This window comes from Lynx canadensis, chromosome X, assembly GCF_007474595.2.
Source record: "Lynx canadensis isolate LIC74 chromosome X, mLynCan4.pri.v2, whole genome shotgun sequence".
Taxonomy (NCBI): Eukaryota; Metazoa; Chordata; class Mammalia; order Carnivora; family Felidae; genus Lynx; species Lynx canadensis.
The window spans coordinates 21,349,493-21,356,835 of NC_044321.2; positions in this window are offsets into that span (position 1 = coordinate 21,349,493).

Consider the following 7,343-nt stretch of genomic DNA (forward strand, 5'->3'; position numbering starts at 1 on the left):
CTAGAATATAGCAAATGTTCTCAGGTTGGAGAAATTCCTAAGCATTATATTTTCTCGCTCAATTCTTTCTATGATGTCTTTTTGGAAATCTCTTATATGGAAATTGAAAATTCTGGATTTATTCTACATTCCACTTGACATTTCCCCATCCTTTTTAGGATGTTATCATTTGTTCTATATTTTGGGAGGACTCTTAGTCTCATTTTTCAAAGTTTAAAGCTATATTTAATAATGTAAAATTCTAATTTCTGCATATATATTCATTGTATATTAATGCATATTGTTAATTTAAACATCTTTGCGTATGGATGGAGTCATTTGGCTTGCCCTGGGCATTATATTGGGCTACATTTCTAGGCCTGCACTCTTAATTTTTTTCTCACTGTTCTGCGTGATCTTTCTCTTTATCAGCCATCAAGACACAGAGCTGCTACATGGTCAGAAAATGGGTCCCTGAGTCACCACTTGGAGGAGAATCTCCTGACCAGGAACATCTACATTGGCCTTTACATGAGCGAGAAGTGAACATTGACTGGGTAAGTGACTGAGGTTTGGGGGTTATTTTCTGAAGCATCTGGTGTTCTTTGATGCAGATATTATACAACAGTAGGTAGTATGATGGCTGACCTTTGATACCATTAGATAAAATTAAACATCTAACATAAACTTATTTGCATCTTGTTTCTTCTTACCCCTCGGTTTAACACTTAACTGTCTTGTAAGAATGGTATGAAGTTTATTCATTTGTCTGGGCCTTTACTGTAATTATCACTGTATATAATTCAACACCCAGCACAATTCATTACTCACTGTAAGCTTTCAATAGCAGCTATAAAAATAAAGTGAGCTTATTCTGTATCTTAGGAATAAATTTTTAAGCTTATGTAAAATCAATATTTCAAGTAAATTTACTCCATTTGAGAATGTGCGTTTTGCCCATATGTACAGTTTAGACTTCTTAAGAGATTATTTTACAACCTGATATTTTTTTTTTAATTTAAATACATTTTTATTTTAGTCAACCTACAGGACATGTTTTTTTTTTTTTTCCCTTAAAAACAATGGCTCCACTCCCAGTAAGTCAAGGTCAAAATAACTGAAGACCTCCAGATGATGACATTCCCATATGTCTAAGTCCAGGTGATATGTGGATGAAGAGCAGCAGCTAATTATGACAGTAGGTAATAGATCCAAAGTAATAGCCAAATTCATTAACATTTTCCCATTTCTAAAGGTCATCAGTTTGAGCCCCACATTGGGCTCTTTGCTGTCAGTGTGGAGCCCACTACAGATCATCTGTCTCCCTCTCTCTCCGTCCCCCTCTCTTACTCGTGCTCTGTCTCTCAAAAATAAATAAAGATTAAAAAACTACATTGTCCTGACTGATAGATTTCCTGATTATCATGAACATTTAAGGAAGATTGAAGTGACCAGGCTGACTCCCTGTTTTTACCTCTTTCTAGCCCTCATGGTCAGGGCCAGGACCAGAGACCTCAGGTTGAAGGCATCCTCACGCCAACTATGAGACTAATCCTTCTGTCAGGCAGAGCAGTTCAGAAGAATACACACTGCCAACAAGGTCAGTCCTGTGCCAACTCTGCCTTTCTAAGAATTATTCTTTTGTTCATGTGTCCAAACCCCAAGCCTCTGTTGTAAGTCTGACACAATATGGTAGAAACAGAACAGACTTTGCTCACTGCCCAACCTGGGCTTCATTCCAGGTTCCAACACTTACTAGCTATGTGACCTTGGGAGAATTACTTCTTAGAGATTCTGTATTTTTCATTGGTAAAATGAAAGCAGTAATGGTAAGTGTGATTGTTAAAACTGACATTTGTTGAGCACTTACATTGCTGCCACTGTGCTAAGTGCTTTAGCATAAATTATCTTTTTAATCCCCTCATTATCCCCCTGAAATAAGTACTATTATTCTGCATATATTATACATGAGAAAGAATATCATTTACGATAAATGATTAAAAATTCAAACCCAGAATTCCCTAACTCGAGAACTACAGTCATTGCTTCTAAAAACTATTTATTTTTGTTGACATTAAAGTTATGCATATGTTCATTTATTTCTTCCCATTTTGCCCAGTAATTTTATTTTTACTTTTTGAAGTATACTCAAGTCACAAACTTAAAACCCAGTCTAGTGTCTCTCTCTAGCATCTTGCCTGCTTCCCATGAACACAATCCATGGGTACCTTCATCCCTGACAAGGGCTTTCTCGTCTATCTCCGCTGGTTTAAGTGGCCAGATATTGCCTGCTGTGAACATCTCCATTCCTAATCGTCATTTGCCTGATTATGATAAGTTCCACATTGTCTTTCAATGGTTCCTACCTACCCCATCCAAAGAAATGTTGACTAAATGCCAGTAAAGAAAGCTATTCATGAATAGGGCATATATCCTGCTCTGGGTGAGTTTGGACACAAGTTCTGGAGATACGATGCATGTAGAAATAAGTATGATGCAGAGGAGGAAGTGAATTCTGCCTGAAGACAGGTATAAACATTGGCACAGTACTCAGAGAAAGAGCAGGAGCCAGCTGCCGTCTTTGAGTACCTAAGATATGCCAGATACTGTCATATGTCTTATTTAAATTCCTCATAACCCTGTGGAGAAGGCATTGTTGTATTTATTTTTCCAAATGAGAGAGCTAAGGCATGCAATTATGAAGTCATTTGCCCTAGAACATTGTGCAGCTTGCACACAGTGAAAGGGTGATCTGAATAGACGCCTTTTGTTCAGTGGACACATCTCATCTCCATATTGTAGTCCTTCTTCATTCTCCCGTAGCTGTTCCAGACGACACCAGAAATTCAGCCTCTCAACCTTTACCCCTCTTTTCAGACCTTCCTCTACTCATTTCTGATTGGAAAAGGGAGGGAAAAGGCAGTGGAAGGGACAGGTAGCCAAGCTATTTATACAGACAGGCATTCCTATACTTTTTGACCTTCCACTGATATGGGACCCCACCAACACAGAGTATTGCTCAGGGCTGGCCCCAGGTAAAACTGTTAAATAGGGGAAGTCTGCCTGGAGTGGGTCTGACACCTGAATTTGCACCTTTCTTCCACTCAAAGTGTGTTGGAGTGATTGATTTGTCCCATCTGTTTTCCAGGACACCCATGCTAGCCTGGCATTAGGAAAACTTCCTAAATGGGATTGGCTTCCTGCCCACACTTATCGAAAGGGTAGGATTACCTCCCATCAGTGTTAAGGTGGGCTTGTTCAGCATTGGCTCTTAGGGGTTGAGTAGGAAATATAGGCCTCTTGTAGTAAGTTAGCGAGCATCCTTTTCTGAGCTTTAAGTACTGATGGTCCGTTCATTACTTTGTTTGCTTCCCATGCTCTAATTCCTATCTTTTTTGTATGTGCTTTTCCTGAATCTTGGCACATATTGTTCTTCTCCTTTAAGTATTGCACATCTGCATGTTTTGATCTTTTTCTTGGACTATGGGTACCTAAATTGTCTGCTCTTCCTTTTGGATCCACCTGTAGGGGCTCTCAGTGTTGGGATGTTGCTGTCAATGGGTCATCTAGGTTTTTTGACAAAGCAGTCTCTAGGGACCTTGGAGCTTCCTAAACATAATTATTCTACATCTAAAGTGTTGAAGATATTTCTTATTGTTTTTCAGAGTCCTGTGTGGCAACAGTAAGCAAGTGACAAGTGTTTTGAATATACAGACATATGTTTGAATCGGGCAGCTATAGTCAGGGGTTGCTGGTTAGACTGGTAAATTTTGTTGTCACTCTGCACTCAATCAGATCCTGGCCCTGGTATTTGACAGTGAATGGTCTTAGCAAAGTTACTTAACTGCACTATTCCTTACTTTCCTTACTTACTAAACAAGAATATCAACTACCACAGGAGGAGTCTCTATCTTAAAACTTTCCTTCCTTTTTTGCGGTGAGGATCAAATGAGATTATAGATACAAAGTACTTGGTCTAGGATGTGGCGTTTGTAAACACTCAATAAATTTTGAGTATGAGGGAAAATGTACTTTACTTAAAAGTATTGTTCAAAAAAAATTAAAAAAAAAAAAAAGGGGGCACGTGGGTGGCTCAGTCGGTTAAGCGTCCCACTTCGACTCAGGTCACGTTCTCACAGTTCGTGAGTTCGAGCCCCGCATTGGGCTCTGTGCTGACAGCTCAGAGCCTGGAGCCTGCTTCACATTCTGTGTCTCCCTCTCTCTGTGCCCCTTCCCTGCTCATGCTGTGTCTCTCTCTGTCTCAAAAATAAATAAACATTAAAAAAATTTAAAAAAAAAGCATTGTTCAATTAGGTTTAAGTGGGAATTGTTCTTAAAACTCTCTGATGTCAATTTTATTTTCAGGTAAAATTTGTATGTGCAGGTAACTTGAGAAAAAGAGATGGGGTGCTTACCTTAGATACTAAGAGACTTCTAAGGGTCTTTGGGGGAACTAACCTTTTGCTTGATGCAGTCTTTTATCTAAAAGTGCAAAGATGTTTCAAAATATCTGTAGTTTAGTCTTAAATTACAAAGTATGGTATTACCATCTATTTTCTTATGATATTTCAAGAGCTTCATGGAATTTCATAGTATAGGGGAGTAAGAAAACTAAGGGAAGAGCCCCTGGTTTTACTTCAGATTTCAATAGTGGCAGAAAACAGAACTGCTTTTTCTATAAGCAAGAAACCCAGATGACAGTGATGAGGTCATTGCACATTGACAGTGGAAGGTGTATTTAAAAATATTCAATTGTCTACCAGAAAAGCAAGTGGTTTTTTTGTTGTTGTTTTGTTTAAGGCTGTCATTGTGAAAATGTATGTATTTCTTTATATGAAGAGATAGTGCCAAATATTTGGATTTCAGTATTAAAAAAAATTGGATATGAATGCACACAGAATTAAGGATGATGAACTTAGGTTTATTTTTTCTGGTGATGTGTATCTGCTAGAATTTGAACCTGAAGTGCTTTCATTTAGATGCTTGTATGATAAAGACCCATAAAACTGTAAAAGTTTGTTATAGCTGTCAGAGATCACAGTTGAATGCAATTCAAATTATGAGCTCATTGAAAGCACCTTAAAATGTCAGTAAACTCATTTCTTGAGCTGTTGGCTATCTGCTAGTGGAGATAGCAATAGCCTCCCAATCTTACGGTGTATGCTTCTCAGTTCAATTACTTAGATGTGGTCAGAAATATTGCCTGTACTTTGGTGATGAGGTGTTTTTGAAATGCGAATTAACATTCTCACTCAACACTCGCTACAATTTCACTCCTGACTGTCACTTTTAATGGTTGTTCTGCCTTTTTAAATTCTCCATAGCACAAAAAAAGCCTGGATGAGTCATATCAGGTTGCTAAATGTGGTTGTCTGGCATGGGGCAAGAAATAGCTTAGAGTTAGGTTCCTTTCAATTCTTACTTTGTGTGTTTAAATGGTGAGCTTTTAAGTGATTTTTTTTTTACTACTCTGGTTTTTCCTCTATTTTTCCATTTTTGAAAATGTATTTACAATATCATAAGGATATGTGACCCTGCAATTCCATTTCTAATTATATACTTATATATTCACCAAAAGATATACATTAGAATGCTCTTAGCATCACTACTTACATAGCCCCAAAATAAAGCCATTCAAATTTCCAAAAAAGAGAAACGAATAAATACAGAGTGAGAAATATATACATATTATCTTTCTTTCTTTCTGTCTTCCTTTTTTGTCTTTCTGTCCTCACAATGGAATACTACATCACAATGAAAATGAACAATCCATAATTACATGGAGTCACATGAATGAAGCCAGTAACAAAAGAGCCCATGCCATATGATTTTATTACATAAAGTGCAGTATCAAGGAAAAGCTTACCTTTTCTGTTAGAGAGAGGTTAGTAGTGAATTGTGGAGGTGGAATGATTGGCACAGAGAAGAAGGAGCTTCTGGGTTGTGTGTAAAGCTGTTTCTTAATCAGGACATTGGTTATATAGTTGTATACTTGGTGAAGGTTTACTGAAATGTAAACTTACAAAATACGTTCTTGGATGTCTGTTGGAATATACTTCAATAACGAATTTTAAAAAGGGCAAAGTCTTGTGATTACCAACTTCATAGTTTTTGAGGTCCTAAAACATGATGAAGAACTACGTGAGGGAACACAGAGCAAATTTCAGACTTAAGATCTGAACAGGCTTTGAGTTTGACGGTGCCTTACACATTACAGTTGCTGAATATATGCATGTTGATGGGCCAATGTGCTTCATTCTGTTGTGATTATTTTAAAACATGATGTTAGCACTTCATGATAAATATTTACAATAAAACTAGGTATGACAAATCATACTTTATAAAACTCCTTAAAGATTTTCTCTTGGAGTACTGAGTGGTGCCTAATATATCTTTCTTAAAAACATGGAAGGCGGATAATGCCCATTAAAGTGCACATATTCAATTTCAAAGGACATTGCTAACTCTGTGCTTTATCCCTATTAGTAATTTCTATCTGGCTTCTGTCCTCCACTTAACTGGTGTTCATTGACTTTACCAAGGACAGTAATTGGTTTTATCATTAAGATGATGCATTGCCCTAACAGATTGGTAGCTCACTGTTGTTGTTGTTGTCATTGTTGCTGTTGTTGTTTTATCACAAAGAAAATTGAGAGTCACTGAAATTATTTAGGAATAAATGTATGTCAGCAAGTGGATAGTAATTGTTAAATTGGAATGAAGAGACGTCAAGTGCTGCAGAAGATTTTTTTAATTTTTGTGGTTTTCTAATGTTTATTTTTATTTTTGAGAGAGAGAGACCGTCAGTGGGGGAGAGGCAGAGAGAGGGTGACAGAAGATCCAAAGTGGGCTCTGAGCTGACAACAACAGAGAGCCAATATGGGGCTTGAACTCAGGAATTGTGAGATCATGACCTGAGCTGAAGTTGCATATTTAACCAACCAAGTCACCCAGGTGCCCTTGCTGCAGAAGATGAGGCCTGGGAATAAAAATATTATGTCATACATAGAAAAAGTAAAAAATTTTGAAGTTTGTACGTAAATAAAGCACTCTGATCATTAGAATACAGTTTGTCAGGTTTCAGTTTAAAGATTTATTTATAATCCATGCTAGACTTTTTATCGACTCGTCCTTGGATTAGATTACATCAGTCTCATAAATGTAAAATGGCTTTGTTTGGGTATTCTTTGTGGCCTATGGCACTCATCCATATTATATTAAGAATATAACTCATATGAGGGGTGCTTGGCCTGTTTAGTCGGTAGAGCATGCAACTCTTGGTCTCGGGGTTGTGAGTTCAAGTTCCACATTACGTGTAGAGATTACTTAAAAATACAACCATGGAAAAAGAATATAACTCCTAT